General features: G+C 43.7%; 1 long non-coding RNA gene across 3 annotated transcripts in view; it reads right to left on the bottom strand.

The window, feature by feature from the left end:
- LOC147016579 (uncharacterized) overlaps nucleotides 1-21,059 on the bottom strand; it is a 134,530-nt gene that overhangs the window by 106,091 nt on the left and 7,380 nt on the right. For all 3 annotated transcript variants that reach the window (XR_015049102.1, XR_015049101.1, XR_015049103.1), the window contains exon 2: nucleotides 8,145-8,196. This is a non-coding gene — a long non-coding RNA (uncharacterized LOC147016579). The remainder of the gene's footprint in view (nucleotides 1-8,144; nucleotides 8,197-21,059) is intronic.

Here is a 21,059-nt window from a genome sequence, read left to right as displayed (position 1 = left end):
TTGTCAAGTTCCTAAAATCAGCAATTTTCAACCGATTGACTAGATATTTGAACAGGATTTCCACATCAGGTCACTGATGACAACCACCAATTATTTTTGAGATTTGGACATAGGCCAAAAGGTCAACAACTTCAGTGATGTTTTTAAAATCCTCAATTTTCATCCCATTCACGTGAAATTTGAAGAGGAATTGCATATTATGTCACAGAATTCAACGAACAAGTTTTTTTTTGTGGTCAAAAGGTCAACATGGGCCAAAAAGTCGACAACATTGTCAAATTTACACTGTGTACCCCACCCCATCCCTCTCCCTTCCACAGATCTCCTCATGTCTCTGTTCCACGCTGTTTTTTCCTTCCCTCTCCTGCCCTTCTTTTCTCCTGCTCCCCGTATTGTACGTTCTGTGTGTTCGCTCTCATACGAGCCTCGACAGTGAACAAAAATTTTTTTTTTTGAAATCATCAATTTTCATCCAATTGACCTAAAATTTTAAGAGGATTTATATATCAGGTTAGCTCTCATGCAAGCTTCTACAGTGTATACAAAAAAAGGCCACTGAATTCAACCAGCAATTTTTATTTGAGCTCAACATGGGCAAAAACGTCAACATGGGCCAAAAGGTCGACATAGGCCAAATTTCTGAAATTGTCAATTTTCATCTGATCGAGTTGAAATTTGAAGAAGATTTGCATATCCAGTTAATGAATTCAACCACCAATTATTTTTGAGGTCAACATAGGCCAAAATGTCAAAATAGGCCAAATGTCAACAATTTCAGGGAAGTTTCTAAAACCATTTTTCATCTAATTGACTTGAAATTTGAAGATGATTTGCATATCAGGTTACTGAATTCAACCACAAATTATTTTTTATGGTCAAATTTGTTTCAAGGTTTCGTGCTCTTCACGTCTTTGTCTGTTTGTTTGTGTGCAGGATATCTCAAAAAGTTGTGGACGGATATGAATGAAACTTGGTGGATGGGTTGTGTGTGTGAAAGGATAAATCGATTCGACTTTGCTGAAGATCCAAATACGGATCCGGATACGAGAATTTTTAAGTTTTTCAAAGTGATTCTTCACAATTGTGAATTGTGGCTAAAAACGATATATAGCACGATATTCCAAAATGTGCTTTGATTATTATGTGTTTTCAAATTATGGATGTGTTTTGACAAAACTTGGTAGATGAGTTGGTTTGGTTACAAGAACAAGCCAATTCGATTTTGGTTCAAGTCCGGATCGAGATCCAGCCTATCAGTGGGATACAAAATATAAACTGTTCATTGTCCAGCCTGGTGGAAGTTTGCGCTCTACCGAGTGCTGTTATGGTTTATTAATGCAATTAATGAAATTACCTTGATGATTCTCAATTTTGCACCCCTACCAAAGCTATGCCTGGGAGTGGCCACACTCCTTAACCTTCCCTTGCTCTGCTAATATATAGTAAGTGTGTGACACCACATTGACAATTAGAGAGATCATAGAACACGATACACCACACAGTGTTCAGGTATATACAGTATTCCAATTTCACTAAAATATTGATTTTTAAAGATCGCTTTTAAAAATGCAGAAGTTTAGCATTATTGAAGCAGTCTTATACATCACCTTTTATTTTTTAAACATGCTCTAGGCTCTTGGAAGAGTTATGACACAGAACCTCTCAGGACACAACACAACAAAGGGAACAGCATGAGAAAGAGGGAATGCCAGCAGCAGAGCGGAGGGAGAAAGTAGATGGGGATGGACAAACAAGGGATACAGGTAACGATGAGGGGTAAGGGAGAACGCAAAGGGTGGACAATATGGATACATAAGCAAAATTTTGGGAGGGGGGTGGTGGTTTAATTGGTTGAGAATATATCATGATTTTAAATGGGGGATTACTTGAGATGGTGGTAAACAGCTGTCTTGAAGACCTGGATGGAAGAATGAGATTGAAGAGAGTGTGGAAGGCAGTTCCACAGGCAGGGAAAAAGAGGAATAAATGAGTGGAAGTGGGTAGTGATTCTGGATTTAGGCAGTTTCACTCAGATGGGGTTGCTGATGGACCGCATACGTCCTGCAGATACTTGGTTGGGGGAGGGGATGGGGTGGGGAATGGAACAAAGCACGGAGAGAGGAGAGGGTGCAAGTCCAGAAATGAGGTGGAAGAAAACAGAGAGACCACCAACTTATTGGTGATAGAGAAGTGATAGGCCTACAGACTCACTTTAACCCGAGAGATTCCAATGATGTCGAAAGCCTTTGGTTCAATTGCATCAAGTGTGCAAGATATGTGGCAGGGGAGCCAGCCCACAGGGGAGAGCAGTACTCCATCATGCAGCATATGAAAGCCTTTTAGGTTGATAGGAGCTCAAGTGTGCCAAGGAAGCACTTTGCACAATGGAGGATGCCCAGTCTGGCATTGGAAGCCAATTTTGAAATGTGGCTTGCCCAAGAGAGATCATGGCTGAGAGTGAGACCCAAGAGTTTGAGTGACTGAATCTCTTTGAGAGGGCTGATTATAGAAAAGTATATGGAAGGGTTTGTGGTGAGAGAGACAGAGAGACAGAGAGACAGAGAGACAGAGAGACAGAGAGACAGAGAGACAGAGAGACAGAGAGAGATATCTCAGTATTTAAAGACATATTCCAAGAGTTTGACCAATTTGTGATTTTGTCAAGGTCATGGAGGAGAGGGAATAGGCTGCTGCCTGTCTGTCAGAGGGATGTCACGGCAAAGAGTGGAGTCATCAGCAAAGAGATAGAGGATTTTCCAGAGTCAGTGAGATCATTAATGAAGATTAGGAATAAAATGGGGCTGAGAACACTGCCTTGGGGTACACCAGCCAAGACACGAAGAGGAGAAGAAAGGGTCTTACACACCACCTTATTTAACATGTCCAAGTACTGCAAAACTGGAGGTTTTTGAAAGTATTGAGAAGGTGATTTGTGGTCTGCAGTGTTCAAGTATATAATTCATTTTAAATAAAATAATGATTGTAAAAGTTGTATGAATAAATAAATTCCAGGGTTTACCACCGTTTTATCCAGTGTCTTTCACATCACCTGATCTAACATGTTACATTGATTCTTCGTGCCTGTTGTTTCTACCCTTTATAACATCCATAAAAACAGTAAGTTTCCTGTTTGGAATAATTTTCAATTCTGTTTGACTGCCAGGCAGGCAGACAGACTAAAAATATTATCTCACTCTTCTCTCCGCATGCCGATCTGGACGGATTCAGAGCGAAAATAATAGTACTGTAAAACGGAAAATTTATCTTCTGATTCGTGTTCAAAATATAATGTTCAACTTAAATAAGTTGTTCCTCTATCATAATCTGATAAGATGTATGGATTGATGGACAGACATGAACCAATTGCTCAACCCCACTTATTGCTTTGCATGCACAGGGTAACGAACTTCATGAGAGTGTTGGAAAAATTGTTTCTCATGCCCAGTCCATGAGACTTCACAAATATGGAGCTGGATAACAAAGAGCAACTGGAAGAAATACCAACAACAGGATAAATAGTTTACAGGTAGATAATAGAACATATTTCAATGTAATTGAGTGCCACAGAGCAGAGGACATCATATTTGCATTAATGTGTGGTGACCACATAGCAAAGCTGGCCTCCAAAGGCAGCTGCAGACTGGGCATCCTCGGTCAAAGTATTTCCTTGGAAAATCAGAGCTACAAAGTGTATAAGGCCTTTGGCTGTAGCTCGATGTAATACTGCTCTCCACTATGGGATGGTGCCCCAGCATCACATCTTTCTCTGCTGGATTCTGTAGAATCTAAAGGTCTCAAAATTATTGGAATCTCCCATGATTAAACCAAAGCTCAGAGTCTGTTTCTCTCACATTACAAGTAGGTCCATGGTCTCCCCGTTTTTAGAAGTGTCTCACGTCGTGAACACTGCTCTAAGAACGCTCGGCGTTGTTGTTGTTCTTCTTCTTATGAAGACAAAACCTTTATATTAGGACTCGGCTCTTTAATAACACGATCCGGATCTCCTTAAATACTAAGCACCTGTACACATCGTCGCATTGAGGGTGCCTTTTGAGAGCGTCTATCATGAACTTTTGAATATATTCGGACATTTGCTTTAAAGTTTTGAAAAGTTCACGTTACTATTTAAAGATTATTCCATTTAATGTATTGTACATTCGTAAATACATTATTTATTTCGTAAATACACTATATTTTGTAAATACGTAAATACACTGACGTGTCTCGCTATTGGCTTAATCAAGGCACGTGACGAAATATCGGAAGTTGTTGTTTGTTTGTTTTTTTTTGTTTTTTTTAGCCGACAAAACCAAAAAATGTGCTCTTGGACACATTTGTCCTTGTTTATTGTATATTTTCCTATGTTGCACCCTCTACTCTCTCAGTCATCTGACCCTCCCTATCGACTTCATGATGCATGCATTCTTCCAGTAACCCTCTCCTGGTTCAGCTTTCAAAATTTAGGTTGATTGCACACTTTAACTTTTTTATTCTGCACTTCTCCCACCTATAGAACCACCTTCCAGAGGCTGTTCTGTCTCATTCTTCCCTCCAGTGCTTCAAAAGCAAGCAGTGCAACACCATCTCTTGTCATCCCCAATTCTGTTCCATGATATTTATTACCCCATTAACCTTTCATAACCCAAAATTTTCATGTTCGTTTCAGTGTTTCCTCCTGTTTCATCCTCAGATGTTAAGCAACATGTTTGATGTGCAACTGAACTATTCCATGGCATATGCACAAATCCCATGTCGTGCCTTCAGAAAGTATTCACACCTCTCGACTTTTGTCACATTTTCTTGTGTTACAACCTGAATTTAAAATGAAGTAAATTTAATTTTTTTTGTCACCTATCTACACTAAATACCTCATAATGACAAAGTGAAAACATGTTTTTAGGATTTTTTACAAATCAACGAAAAATGAAAAGCTGAAATGTTTTGCATCAATAAGTGTTCAACCCCCTGAGGCAATACTTTGTAGAAGCGCATTTGGCAGTGATTACAGCTTCGATTCTTCTTGGGTATGTCTGTATCAGCTTTGCACATCTGGACTTGGGGATTTTCTCCCATTCTTCCTTGCAGATTTGCTCAAACTCTTAAGTTGGATGGGGAGCGTCGATGAACGGCAATCTTCAAGTCTTTTCACACATTCTCAATGGGATTCAAGTCTGGGCTTTGGCTGGTCCACTCGAGGACTTTCACCTTCTTGTTCTGAAGCCATTCCATTGTTGCTTTGGCTGTCTGCTTGGTGTCATTGTCTTGTTGGAATGTGAATCTTCTCCGCAGTCTCAAGTCTTTTGCATTCTGAAGCAGGTTCTCCTCAAGCATTTGCCTGTATTTGGCTTCATTCATTGTTCCCTTTGTCCTTACAAGTCTCCCAGTCCCTGCCACTGAAAATCATCCCCATAACCTGATGCTGCCACCACCATGCTTCACGGTAGATATGGTGTTAGATGTGTGATGAGCTGTGCTCACCTTCCACCAAACATAGTGCTTTGCATACAGGCCAAAGAGTTCAATGTTTGTCTCATCAGACCACATAATCTTTTGCCTCGTGCTCTCAGTCTTTCACGTGCCTTTTTGCAAACTCCAGGTGTGCTGTCACATGCCATTTTCTCAGGAGTGGATTCTGTCTGGCTTACCTCCCATAAAGCCAAGTTTGTGAGGTGCTGCAGAGACTGTTGGCCTTCCAGCAGGTTCTCCTATCTCAGCCAACAAACTCTGGAATCCTGTCAGAGTGGTCATTTGGTTTTTGGTCACCTTCCTGACCAAGGTCCTTCTTTCCAGGTTGTTCAGTTTGGTTGGACGGCCAGCTCGAGGAAGAGTCTGTGTAGTTCCATATTCTTTCCATTTCCTAATGATGGAGCTCACTGTGCTCTTGGGAACTTTCAACTCTAGAAATTATTTTATACCCTTCCCTAGATCTATGCCTTTTCACAATTCTATCTCGAAGTTAAATGGATAGTTCCTTGGACTTCATGGTGGAGTTTCTGCTCTGACATGCAATGTCAACTGTGGGACCTTATATAGAAAGGTGTGTTTCTTTATAAATCATGTACAATCAATTGAATTGGCCACAGGTGGCCAAAAAAATCAGGTTGTAGAGACATCTCAAGGATGATCAAAGGAAATTGGATGCACCTGAGCTGAGGATGCACCTGTAGTGTCATATCAAAGAGGTTGAATACTTATTGATGCAAACCATTTCAGCTTTTCATTTTTAATTAATTTGCAAAAAAATCTAAAAACCTGTTTTCACTTTGTCATTATGTGGTATTTTGTGTAGATCAGTGACAAAAAAATTTCACTTTAATCCATTTTAAATTGAGGCTGAAACACAACAAAATGAGAAAAAGTCGAGGGGTGTGAATATTTTCTGAAGGAACTGCATTGAACCTTGGAACATTTACATTTGGACATTTCCAACACCAGCACAGTTAACGGTTACAGCTATTTGGAGTAATCATGGATAAAGGTGTGCGACATTAAAGTAATATCCCTGTCGAGCGTTTGTCAGTGAAAAATAAATCTCACCCACCAGGCTCCATCACATCTCATAGTGATTAACTCAACAAGAACCCACACTGTCTGCAGAAACCTAAAGAGCCAAAAATTGAGTCATGGTGCAAATACTCGTATTTTCACAAATACATTTTCAAATCGGAAGCCATTTAAACTTTGTCTGTAGTACAAAGGAGTACTACTCTCCCCTTGGGGCAAGCACCCCAGCCTCACATCTGTGGAATCTAAAGGCCTCAAAATATTGGTTACTCCCACATGAGGTCAAAGCACAAGGTCTATTGCTTTCACATCGCAGGCACGTCGGTCATTTTTACCGCCTCTCCACCATTCTAGCTCTCTCTAGTCTCTCAGCCACCAATCCCTTCTCAGTAAATGCAGGAGGTATGCGTTCTTCCAGTAACTTCCTTCTGATTAAACTTCCAAAATTCAGGCTGACTGCACACTTCAACGCCTCTGTTCCTCACTTCGCCCATCCATGGAATCACCTTCCAGAGGATGATCTGTCCCATTGTTCACTCCAAGGTTTCAAGCAGGCACTGCACTACCATGTTATGTCATCCCTCATCCTTACCCAGAATATTTTCCATTTTTACCTAACCTACCTGTATTAACCCTACCTAATATAACCCTCTTAGTTGCAGGTTACTGTTTCCTCCCCTCTTTTACTACTCGTTTATTACCCTGCGCACATGAAGCGAAAAGCGGGGGTTAAGCGGTTGGTTCACTTTGTTTGTCTGTCCTGTCCACAAACGTCGGTTTATGATCGAGAAACAATTTAATTTGAAATTGAATTTTATATTTTGAACACAAATAGGAACATGAAGCAGAAAACGAATCTGTAGTTTAGCTGGACTTTGGCTCCTCTGAATTCGTCCTGATCACGCTTGCGCAGAGAGGAGTGAGAGAATGGTTCAATTCTGTCTGGCAGTCAAACAGAATGTAAAAATATTTCCAAACAGGAGACTTTAAAGAATGCCATAAAGGATAGAAACAACAGGTACGAATAACTAATGTAGCGTGCTAAATATGGTGGTTTGAAAGACGCTGCATCAACTGCAGTAAAGTTCCAATGTATATATATATATATATATATATATATATATATATATATATATATATATATATATATTTATATATATATATATATATATATATATATATATATATATATATTTTTTTTTTTTTTTAACAACCTATAAAATCTTCATTTCATTACAATTGAATTATACACTTGAACACTGCAGAACACAAATCTCCTTTTTGGCACTTTTAAAAACCTTCCGTTTAGCAGTAATTGGATAAAATATTACGGCATTTTACGTCATCACGACCAATCAAAATTGCCGCTCGCAGATCCCGCCCATGTCCTTGTTTCTCAAGATTACACGGGGTAAGGTGTTCTATGAGCTCTCTCGTTCCCTTACCTATTCAGTTCAACTGTTGCCCCCACTGTCCATTCTTTGCCCTTTCACCCTCCGTCATCTCACTCTCCATAAATCTCGATATTGTAAAGAAAAAGATAATAAAAGAAACCAAAAGGATTGTAAAGTTATGTCACAGTGTTGCCTGACGTGCAGTTATTTGGGTGAAAATAAACTTGTTAATCTCGGTAAACTCACCTTTTGGGCCACATTTATAAGACTGTTTGTAGATATCAGTTGAGCCTGAGACCTGCAAGAAAGAACACAATGCACCCGTTCAGTTCACACATCATGGAATTTAGGTTTTTTTTTTTGGTTACAAATAAATCACACAAAAAAAGGACAATTTATCCACAATAAGTCAGTGTCGTGATTGATTGCCTTACTCATCCTGTGATTGTTTTATTTCGTTCGATATCAAATTGGGTCACAAATGGAAGGGAAATTACACCGGTGAAGCAAAATCAGTTTCATGAAAAGCAGACCAGTCAAGGGGATTGACATTGTAATGAAGGTGTGAGCGTTTTGGGAAGAAAGGAAATCCCACCTGCTGTGAGATGCATTCACCATGATGCACCGCTGGCTCTGCGATGCCAAAACATTTGCACGTGAATAAAAGGGCTTCTGTATGCGCATGAGGGGCACGTGATTCCTGAACACACATCTCCATTTTGTCAGCAGTGTGCAAATCGAAGGAGCAAATTGTGTTGAATGTCACTGTTAAATTAGTCCTCGTTTTGTCAGCATTGCAAGTTAAATGAGTGAATTGTGTTGCATATCACTGGTTAGTTGGTCTCCATTTTGTTGGCAATGAGTGCTACAAGGAATTGCAAGGAACTTCAACGCAAAGGAGGGGGGGAGGGTGTTATTTGACTTCTCAAGCCTGTGCAGGGATAGCCTCTGAGCTGTTTAGCCTGGGTTCGAATCGAAACCCAGCTATAAACTGTCATTAGGTTGACTTATCAATGTGTGTGTGTGCTGTCTCGTGGTGTTGCAAGCCAACAAAAAGATTCTCGAACTTCTGAGCACCCCACCCCCCAACCCTAATAAAATATTTAGCAGAGTGATACATGTAAAAACAAAATTGGCTAATCCTTCATATTTCCTATGCAGCACGAGGCTGCGGGGTAGCATCATTGGCTGAGAGCGTGATTGCACCGCTGATCGATGAGGTGCCCTCTGTAGGTCAGGGCAGGAAATTTTAATTTGTTCAGGGTGCCTTTGTGAAGGACACAGTTATAATAGGAGCTGTCTGTTGCTAGGGTGCTGGGAAATGGGCGTAGCATGTGAGAGGGGGAAGGATCATGGTGAGGAAATGGCTGCCTCCATGACTAGGTGAGATGCCGATTGACGCCATGTTCTATGGTGATCAACAAAGCCTCCATCTCTCAAACTGCGACTCAATGACATCTAATTACATGGAGGCAGCGAAACGTAAACCTCTGAACCTGATTTAGCTCTGGCAAAGCGCACAATGCCGGACGGGCCCATGATGCTGTGGTGAATGGAAGGTCGTGACGTGTGATCACATGTTGCCCGGCTCGAGCACAGAAGAGATAAAGCTGAGGTTCGGCTCGGCCGCGGGGTTTGTCCCTGGGGCATTGCCGTTTTATGTCGGCGGCTCACTTGGTGCTCATTGAATGGTGAGAACACTGATTGATATATAATACTGATTTATTTTGCGGTGATTAGTTGCGCGTGTGTACCTTACTGCTTGTACTCCATGCTGCGTCTGTATTTCCTGGTGTGCCCGTAGAAGCGGCTTCAATCAAATGGAATAAAGCCTAAACTCTGAAGGTTCTTCTCTCGTCCTCATTTCAATTTATTCCATTTGGTTTTCTCGGCTCTCTCAACCAACGATGGACAAGATCTACAAACCCGAGAGGTTCGACGCAGACCCAAACGCGACTGACTCAGAAATGAAATGGTCGCATTGGTTCTGTTCCTTCTCACACTATCTGACCATCATCGAAGAGGGAGCTGACAAATTGGCCGCCCTCGTGAATCATGTCTCGCCCAGCGTATACAGGCTCTTCTTGGAGTGCGACACTTACGAAGCAGCGATCGACGTGCTGCAAGCGCTCTACGTGAAGCGCAAGAACGAGGTATACATACGACATCTTCTCAACACACGCAGGCAAGCAGCCGGGGAGACCATCGATCAGTTCCTGCAAGCTCTGAATCAGCTGGGAAAAGACTGCAGCTTCCGGGCCGTAAGCGCCGAGGAACACCGAAAGGAAGCGACCTGGGAGGCATTCATCCAAGGACTTAGATCAGCCCACATATGGCAACGCTTACTATAGAAAGCGCAACCCACTCTTGACAAGGTAGTTGATCAGGCTCAAGCGATGGATACGGCACAGCAGCAATCTGAGTCATTTGGGACACCGATGCTGCTAATGAACGCTGCTGCGATGGGAACTCAAGGAACCCCACTGGCACAGACACAGCCAGACATAGGGGATGGAGAAACACCCGAGGAGCCGGATACACAGGCCACGTCAAACTCCTCAGCAACTACTCCGGTTGGTAAATGCTTCTTTTGTGGGTACAAAAGGCACCACCGCCAAAAATGCCCCGCCAGAGATGCCACATGCATGAACTGTGACAAGAAAGGGCATTATGCCAGGGTATGTAAATCTACTCTAAGGAGAAATAAACCCACTTCTGCGGCTCTCTACTCGCAAAATAAACTAACTGCAGCCTCCCCGGGGAATCTATCCAAGGCTATCATCAACGTACGAATTAACGGGCATATGGCTGAGGCACTGATTGATACCGGTAGCTCTGAAAGTTTCGTCAACAGCTCGCTAGTGAAGGGCAGGAAATTAAATGGAAAATCCACCCGACAGACAATACGGTATGCATGGCCGCCACATCACTACAGTCCCGCGTATGAGGGTACTGCAATGTCGAATTGGAGGTAAAAGGGTACACGCATCGGGATGTAAGGGTACTGGTGCTTCGTGATTTATGCGCAGACGTAATTCTGGGTCATAATGTCCTCAAGCAGCACACGAGCGTCGAAATACCCTTTGGAGGAAGCAAACCTCGTCTGATTTTAAATGCCTTGACTACCGCGGAGGTAACGTCCCCCCAGCTGTTCGCTAACCTGTCGCCGGTCTGCAAACCGATAGCGATCAAATCGCGGCGATATACCACTGCTGACATGAATTTCATCACTTCAGAAACCAAGCGATTACTGGAAGAGGGAATTATAGAACCGAGCGATTCGCCATGGCGCGCACAGGTGTTGGTAACCAGCAGTCAGAACCATAAGAAACGAATGGTTGTCGATTATTCCCAAACGGTCAATCGCTTTACCCAATTCGATGCCTACCCCCTGCCGCGCATAGACGAGATGGTCGAACGCGTGGCCAATTATAAGATATTCAGCACCATCGACTTGCGAAGCGCCTATCACCAAATTCCCATCCGAGAGGAAGACAAACCTTACACCGCATTCCAGGCAGGGAGGCGCCTCTACCAATTCAGGAGAATTCCATTCGGTGTCACGAATGGAGTAGCTTGCTTCCAACGGGTTATGGACGACATCATCTCAGATGAAAACCTCAAAGACACTTTTGTTTACGTGGACAATGTCACAGTGTGCGGTAGGGATCAGGGGGAACATGACATGAATCTGGACAGATTCTTGAGCATTGCTAGAAAATATAATCTGACTCTCAACTACGAGAAATGCGTATTCTCGGCAAGGTCAATTGACCTTCTCGGCTACACAATAGCCGACGGCACGATTAAGCCTGATCCCGAGCGATTGCGCCCACTTCGTGAGCTACCCCCACCTCAGGACCTGCAGACAATGCGCCGGGTGATCGGCATGTTCGCTTACTATGCGAGATGGATTTCGCAATACTCCGAGAAAATACATCCCCTAGTGCATTGCAAAACCTTTCCACCAGATGCCGCTGTTGTAACAGCTTTCCACAACCTCAAAGACGATATCAGTAATTCCGTGGTATTATCGATCGATAGCTCGGTGCCCTTCGTGGTGGAGACCGATGCTTCAGATCACGCGATAGCTGCTACGCTTAATCAGTCTGGGCGACCCGTCGCGTTCTTCTCGAGAACTCTCTCTGGAAGCGAGCACAGACACTCGGCGATAGAGAAGGAGGCGTACGCCATCGTCGAAGCGCTGCGTAAATGGAGACATTATTTACTGGGAAACCACTTCACGCTCGTTACGGACTAACGATCCGTGGCATTCATGTTTGATGGGAAAAATAACGGGAAAATTAAGAATGAAAAAATTATGAGATGGCGAATAGACCTAGCCTGCTATAGTTACAACATTGTTTACCGGCCCGGGAGGGAAAACCCTGCTGCAGACACCTTCTCGCGGGTCTACTGCTCGGCGGCAATCAGTCGGGCTTTGCAAGACCTCCATGTGTCTCTTTGCCACCCGGGGGTAACCAGAATGGCACATTTCGTACGCAGACAGAACCTGCCCTATTCTATTGAAGATATTAAACAAATGAATGCTTCATGCCCTGTTTGTGCTGAACTAAAACCCAGATTCTATGGTTCGGCTTCTGGCAGACTGATCAAGGCCACTTCTCCCTTTGAGAGACTAAACATTGACTTCAAAGGGCCCCTGCCGACCGAGACAGACAACAGATACATATTCACTGTTGTTGATGAGTATTCAAGGTTCCCTTTCGCGTTTCCGTGCTCGGATATGATCTCGGGCACTGTCGTGAAATGTCTGTCTGACCTCTTCGTTATGTTTGGGAAACCTTCGTACATACATTCAGACAGAGGGCCGTGTTTCATGTCGGCCGGGCTAAAACAATTCCTATTAGAGCACGGCATCGCAACTAGTCGAACGACGGGTTACAACCCACAGGGTAATGGTCAGGTGGAACGATATAATGGAGTTATTTGGAAAGCCGTAACTCTGGCGTTGAAATCAAGAGGACTGGGCCCCGAGCGGTGGGAGGTTACCCTTCCCGACGCTCTGAATTCCATACGCTCTTTGCTCTGCACGTCCACCAATGCAACTCCTCACGAACGAATGTTTACTCACCAACGACGTTATGTTGACGGCCAATCGGTGCCCAGCTGGCTAACCCATCCCGGAACAGTGTTCATGAAACGCCCGGTACGACAAAGCAAGTATGAACCCATGGTGGAAGAGGTCGAACTCATCGATACGAATCCAGAATACGCTCATGTCAGGCTCCCGGATGGCAGGGAGACCACTGTGTCGGTTCGTCATTTGGCTCCCTCAGGCACTCCTCCCGCAGGTACACCACCATCTGGCACACCTCCCTCTGACATCCCCTCCCCAGGTGTTCCCCCCCCCAGGGACTCCACCCGAGAAGGGTGACGACGGAGCTGCCGCGTTCCACCCGAGAGCGATCGGGGAGTCATCTCCGGCACGAGTCGAGGCTCACCAAGAGGATCGGAAGCCTCCCTCAAGTGAAACCGCCATCTACTCCCGGAGAGGCCGGCGAATAATACCCCCTCGCCGACTCAATCTGTAAAGGGGATTATCGGCATCCTCGATGCTCATGCTCCAATATGCTCGTTACATAATATATCGATGCTCTTGACCATGCTCCTACAACTCAAAATAATCCTCACTGCTTGGCATGTATGCTTCTGTAGTTTAGATAGTTCACGTTGCTTGAAATGTATACTCCTGTAGCGCTGAAGTAATCATGGTGCGTTAGCTGGGCCTCTAGTTACATTTTAAAGACGGGGAGAATGTGGTGAATGGAAGGTCGTGACGTGTGATCACATGTTGCCCGGCTCGAGCACAGAAGAGATAAAGCTGAGGTTCGGCTCGGCCGCGGGGTTTGTCCCTGGGGCATTGCCGTTTTATGTCGGCGGCTCACTTGGTGCTCATTGAATGGTGAGAATACTGATTGATATATAATACTGATTTATTTTGCGGTGATTAGTTGCGCGTGTGTACCTTACTGCTTGTACTCCATGCTGCGTCTGTATTTCCTGGTGTGCCCGTAGAAGCGGCTTCAATCAAATGGAATAAAGCCTAAACTCTGAAGGTTCTTCTCTCGTCGTAATTTCACGTCCACACGTATATTGGCCCAGCGCCAACCTACGCCTTTCAATTATTCAGAAAGCAGACCCAGCTTGGTTTTCCATGAAAGACATGACAAACAAGATGACAAACAAATGGACCATGTTTTCCTGCTATCAGGCGAGGAGGGTCTGAGACACTACAGTTCATGGGACCTTAACGCTGACAGCACAAGGCCTACCAATGTGATTCTCGTGATTGTTTGGCACCGTTTTGAAGCTGAGCCAAAACCCCAGGAGATGAAATCCCAGGCTTAGTTACTGGTTTCTGCCTACAATTATTTAAGCTGGGCGACAATGAAACCATCGACAAGTTCATATCCAGATGCCACCAGCAAGTGAGCAAGTGCAAGTTCAATACATCTGAGGCAGACCACATAATAATAGAATGGCTAGTTGTGGAAACATGGTATCAGGAGCTATAGAACGATCTCCTTGCAAAGGACAAGTCTCTCACACTGGATAAAGACCTGAAAATATGTCGTGTGCATGACGCCTTGAGTACTCAGATGCAGCAGTTCGCCCAGGCTCAACAGACAACCAATTTCATCCACACCATTGGGCACCACCCAAAAGAGTGCCACATCTGTGGAAGACAACACCCATCCCCCAAGTCCTGCCACCAATGTGCAGCAGAGGGCTCGACTTGTGAAGCATGCGGGAAGCAAAACCATTGAAAGGCCATTTGCCTCTCGAGATTGAGGCAAGAACAAGGCCAGCAGACAAACCACCTTGGGAGCAGAGGGCACAAATCCTTCACCTGAAAACCCATTCACACCCTGGGGAGAGATGAAGAACCCAACGGGGACAGCGAAACACTGAGCTTCACCACCATGAAAATTCACAGCCAGACTATCGATTCCCAGTGTGATATTTTCACTGAGTTGGCGATTTCACAACCTGACCGAGCTGATGTTCACTTCCTGAGGGTCAAGGTCGACTTTGGGGTGTACAACAATACTTTACTCCTACAGATATACAGGCAAATGTATCCGCAAAACGTTGACTCATCTCGATTGCTCCTGCCAGGTCGTATTCAAGAGAAACCCCAACAGCCTACAACAGCTCGCAAATTGAGCAATTTGCTACCCTTGTGGTCTCCTGCAGGAAATGAAATGCACAATGGGTTGATACTGAGTTTTTCATAGTCAAGACCGCTAGCCCTGCGATCCTTGGCCTGCCCACCTGTAGGGACATTCAGCTCCTAATGGGTTGATACTGAGTTTTTCAGTCAAGACCGCTAGCCCTGCGATCCTTGGCCTGCCCACCTGTAGGGACCTTCAGCTCCTAACCCTCCACTGCTCGATGAAGGAGATGTGTGAGCAACGAGCTAGTCAACACGTTGGATGACCTGCTGGCCACATATCCAGACCAATTTGACAATATTGCCAATTTCCCTGGCCAGTATCGCATAGTGTTAGACCCTAACCCTCTAATACACACACCACATCAATGCCACATCCAGACGCTAGGTTAATTAAAGTCAGAACTTGATATAATGCTGAAACAAAGCATCATAAAAAATATTAACGAACCTACAGACTGGGTGTGTGGAAAACAAACGGCAAGCTGAGACGATGCTTGGCCCCAAAAGTTTTGAACCATGCCCTCAAGAGGTGCCACCATATTACTCCCACTCGCACCATTTGAAAGCCTCTATCCCTGAGCAGGGGTCAGCTTTCTTTTGCGGGCTCTAATCATGGTACCCTTTCTTGTGGCAATGTTTTTATGGCCAGATGCCCTTCCTGATGCCAACCCTTTAATCGCCTTCAAATCTGCAGGAATAATTACCAGTATACTAGTGATCATTTTGCCAACCTTCAGAAGGATGACAGGCAGAGTCAACCCCCCTGATGCAAACTCAGCAGCCAGCAGGGCTCAAACTCAGCACCCTGAGGATCACAAGCCACCACCTTAACCACTAAGCCACACCAGACTCATACCATATTACTCCCACTGAGCTCACAGATATATTCGCAGGCTCAATAGTTTTCTCCAAAATGGATTCCAATCTTGATCATCCCTCAGCAGCTGCTCATGACCTTCAACTCGCCATATGGTTGTTGCTGCTTACAGTGAATGCCATTTGGACTTGTGATGTCTCAGGACATATTCCAGGCTAAGATGGACCAAATCCTCGAGCAGTGCCCAGGTGTCGTCGGCATTGCAGATGATGTTGCTGTCTACATCAAAATAGAGCAAGAACATGATCAACAACTTCACCACCTCATGAGAACAGCTACCAGATTTGGCCTGCATTTCAACAGTGCCAACTGCAGCATCAAAGAGCCACAGATTCAGTTATTTGGTCTCATCTTTGACCAATAAGGTTCCCACCCAGGCCCCGGAGAAGTGGATGCGATCCACAGCCTACTGGATCCGAAGAACCTCTGTGAACTTCACAAATCACTTGGTATCATCATGTACATGGGCCCTTTATACCAAAGCTAGGAGCTGTCCAGCGCAGCCCCGGGAAGTGGGCATGGTATGTGCGAGGGCAGAGTACCCGATTAGCGTACCCGAAACTTGTTTATAACCTATGAGTAACGTGTTGTAGGCACGTTACACGATCGTTGCACACACGTTGAGGCACGTTATGCGATCGTTGACATACGTCGAGGCACGTTACTTGTAAGTTACTCATAAGTCGAAACACGTCGAGGTAATGCTTAGTGTACCCAAAACTTATTTCTAACCTTTGAGTAACGTGCTTTGAACCTATGTGTAACGTACCGCCAACGCATATTGACGTATGTAGAAGTATTTGATTGACGTCTTCCGGACGACCACATAACTTACTGAACGTGTTTCTAATTTACAGCTACCGTATAATGGCGTATTGGCAGAGTTTAAAAAAAAAAAAAACAATAACTTCCGATATTTCGTCACGTGCCGTTACGTCACGTCCGATTGCCTCTTCAGTTTGCTCATATCTTATTCTTAGTTCCTCCTCTGTGAATATTTTCTGTTTGAGGATATTGTCACGTCGACGTCGAAACTTAAAAGCAAATGTCCGAATATATTGTAAAATCCGTGATAGACTAAAAAAAATAATAATAAAAAACAACAACAACAACTTCAGATATTTCGTCACGTGCCTTCACGGAGCCAAGGAGAAAAAAAGAAAATGTGCCTTGACAGAGAAAATAAGTTTCGGGTATGCTAAACATTACCTCGACGTGTTTCGACTTATTAGTAACTTACAAGGAACTTGTGTCGACGTGTGTCAACGATCGCATATTGTGTCTACAACTTATTCCCAGCGTAGTGGAACGTGTGAGCCATACGGCGAGTCTCTTCTTCTTCTTCTTCTTCTTCTTCTTCTTCTTCTTCTTCTTCTTTCGGCTGCTCCCATTAGGGGTCGCCACAGCGGATCATCCGTATGATCCGCATAGTGATTTGGCACACGTTTTACGCTGGATGCCTTCCCTGACACAACCCTGGTCGCCTCTTACAACACAGGGATATGGTAAACCTATTTTAATCGGGGTATACACCGGCCCAGTACACTGGTACTCATTTTGCCGACCTCGAAAGGATGACAGGCTGAGTCAACCCCCTGGTGTATTAATTCAGTGGCCCAACAGGGCTTGAACTCAGGAACTTTTGGATCCCAAGCCGCTGCCCTAACCACTGCGCCAACACCAGGCTTATGTGAGCCATACGGCGAGTACGTCGTAAAATTTTCAGCATGCTTGAAATTTCACGACGTACGAGACGCACCACGAAATATGACAGCATACTTCATCGTTTTTCAGCGTGCTCTTAACGTATACACAACTTACCCATAACGTATTCGACGTGTGCCATCTTGGTTCGGCAAATTTTTCATAGGATGGCATATGCTGGCTAAATCGTCAAGGTGTAACTGCGAGGTTGACACTTTCAATTTTCAGGCGGTTATGATTTAAATCGGTGTGCGGCAGGTTTTTAACAGGCTATGCCACGAGTTCGTCGGCGATACGTGCAGCGTGCTATGCCTAAGTTAAACTATCGTTGGGCATAGGTTGTGAACGCCGACAACAGGCTAAGCATTCGTTGGAAAAGTTATCGATAAGACAACGAAACGTTCTGTGCCCATTACTAATATGTTATGCATACGACCAACACGTTATGAATACGACCAAAACTTTAAACAAGCAGTCATAGACTGGTACTTACAAAATCGTCAACTTGACCTCTGACCTTGTCGAATAAAAGCTGTCTCTTGAGAAAGTAGCGACGCAAACCAGAAGTTTCTACGATGATTCTGTATCAAACCATCAAAAATCGTAACGTCGACCGAAGCAAAAATCTCCATTTCTCCACGCAATTATATTATACCTTAACGTAACTCAACGACGCGTCTGCTCGAGTGCACTACATCATGGGACGACCCGTGACGCGCGAGTGAAATATTTTTTATACAATCTTAAAACGTCTCCAAAACATCCGATTTTACCAGAATTTCGACAACCGAGTTTTAAGCGTCCTAAGCGATCGCAAAAACCGAAGACAAATTAAAATTGAAGTTAAAACGAACTCGTAACGTCGACAGAAGCAAAAATACTCCATTTCTCCACATGAATTTACGGAATTATGTTTGGCCTTACTGTGACTTTGACCTTTGACCGATTTCGACCAAAATCTAATCAGCACTTGCCATCACCCTCCTGAATCACGTGGTGTAATTTGACATTGGTAGCTTCTTCCGTTCTCGAGTTATCGTGCCTACAAACAAACAAACAAACAAACAAGCAGTCATAGACTGGTACTTACGAAATCGTCAACTTGACCTCTGACCTTGTCTAATAAAAGCTGTCTCTTGAGAAGGTAGCGACGCAAACTAGAAGTTTCTACGATGATTCTGTACCAAACCATCAAAAATCGAATGTTTTGGATGATTGACCTCACTGTGACCTTGACCTTTGACCGATTTGGACCAAAATCTAATCAGCGCTAGCCACCACCCTCCTGAATCACCTGGTGTAATTTTACATTGGAAGCTTCTTCCATTCTCGAGTTATCATTTTTTGAATGTTTGACCTCACTGTGACCTTGACCTTTGACCCATTTTGACCAAAATCTAATCAGCACTAGCCATCAGCCTCCTGAATCACGTGGTGTAATTTGACATTGGTAGCTTCTTCCGTTCGAGTTATCTGTCCCAAACCATCGAAAATCGAATATTTGACCTCACCGTGACCTTGACCTTTGACCGATTTTGACCAAAATCTAATCAGCACCAGCCATCACCCTCCTGAATCACGTGGTGTAATTTGACATTGGTAGCTTCTTCCGTTCTCGAGTTATCATGCCTACAAACAAACAAACAAACAGAAACGGAAGTCATCAATATACTTACGGAATCTTTAGATTTCGTAAGTAACAAACAAACAGAAACGGAAGGCATCAATATACTTACGAAATCTTTAGATTTCGTAAGTAAAAAAAACATCAAAATTTCAGCGTACGCCAACGTTTTACATACATTTTTATACGTTGCCATTGCTGGCTAAATCGTCAAGGTGTGACAGCGCCTTTAGCAGCGGCTCCAGAGTACGAGAAAGAGGGAAATAAAGATAATGAAATGGGGAGTCAGAGGAAGGAGCACAAGGGGTTTTGCATGTTTGTCGATCTTAAAGAATTAGGGTTGAAAAGTAGAAGTAACAACAAAAAAGTATGAAATTCAAATTTCAATAATACTAGCAGAGTACCCACCCTCAAGGTGGGTAGAGTTTGTGCATTCCTTGCTGAAAATGTATAGTCTGTATATTGCAAGAAGACTTTTGATGTTTGTGTGGTGTGTATTTAAAGGTGTCTGAAGGGTGTAATGGCCTTAAGGGTCAAAGAGGTTAAAAGGATCCTCAGGTCAGGGTACAAAGGGTCTGTAGGTGTTTATAAGGGTCTTAAGGGTCCTAAAGGTTTCATGGGTATGTTCCAATGGTAGTTATGGTCAAACGGGGTTTAAAGAGTCAAAGGGGTTTTAAAGGTTGTAAAGGGCCTAAAGTGGTTTGAACTGTAAAGTGTCTCACGGTTCTGAAGGAGCTTAAAGGTCTAAACTCAAAAGAATCAAAGAGTCGAAAGTGTTTTGAAAGGTCAAAAGAGTTTTAAAATATCTAAAGGTTATAAAAGGTCTAAAAGAGCTACAATAGTAGTTGGTGAAAATGTTGTAAATGTGTCTAACAGGATCTCTCGGGTCTACAGTGTCTAAAGGTTAAAAGGGTCAAGGGGTCAAAGCAATCTAAAGTGTATAAAGAGGTCTAAAAGGTCAAGGGGTCAAAAAGGTCAAAAGGTTCTTAATGGTCTGAAGGTCTAAAGGTCTAAAGCAGTGGTTCCCAAAGTTTTTTTTGTCCACAACCCAAGATTTGAAATCGCATTCTCCTCACAACCCAAATGGTACCGGTACCTGCACCGACGGTAAAAATTGTCGGTGACTATTGTGACTGACTATAAAGGGACAAAAAAGTGACTATTGTATCCACAAAAGTGAAATGAAAATGTGAAATAATAACAAAAAAATGAATGAATAAATGCAAAAAAAAAAAAAAAAAATTTCAGGGGCAAACCTGAACTGATGACCAGTGGGCCGGTTTCCTCAACCAAGGTCGCTGAAGGTGTGCCGGGGCATGACAAAGTCCCCGTTCTTCCTCTCATCACACTCCACCTTCTCTACCCAATCTACTTGCGTTTTTCTTTGGGAGTCTGGATAGGTGTATTGTGAAGGTGTCAAGTCATTGTTCTAAGTTGCCCAGGGTGGAATGTCGAGTCGTGGTATTGATGAAATGTATATGTACCTGTAAATGTCCTTGAATTGCTTGCGATGCCATATTTGATTTTCCCACCATATTTGCATTTGAATATTCCCACATTTCTCACTTTGATTTCTCCCTTGCCATTCCTCCCAACATTTCCCACTCTTTCACGTTGGTTTACTTGTGCAATAAATTAATGGAACTGTTGCTTCATGTCTTGACTTATCCTGCTCGCGTTTGATTTGGGGTCACGCACCCAAAGTGATTGGTCTGAGTTTATGAATTGTAACGGTGGCCCATACAGAGCAGCACA

The sequence above is a fragment of the Eptatretus burgeri genome, chromosome 11 (genome assembly GCF_056783735.1).
Source record: "Eptatretus burgeri isolate ZD-2024b chromosome 11, Ebu_testis_v1, whole genome shotgun sequence".
Classification (NCBI taxonomy): Eukaryota; Metazoa; Chordata; class Myxini; order Myxiniformes; family Myxinidae; genus Eptatretus; species Eptatretus burgeri.
Note: the sequence above shows the minus strand (reverse complement) of the source record. Positions and strands in the feature narration are given on the sequence as shown.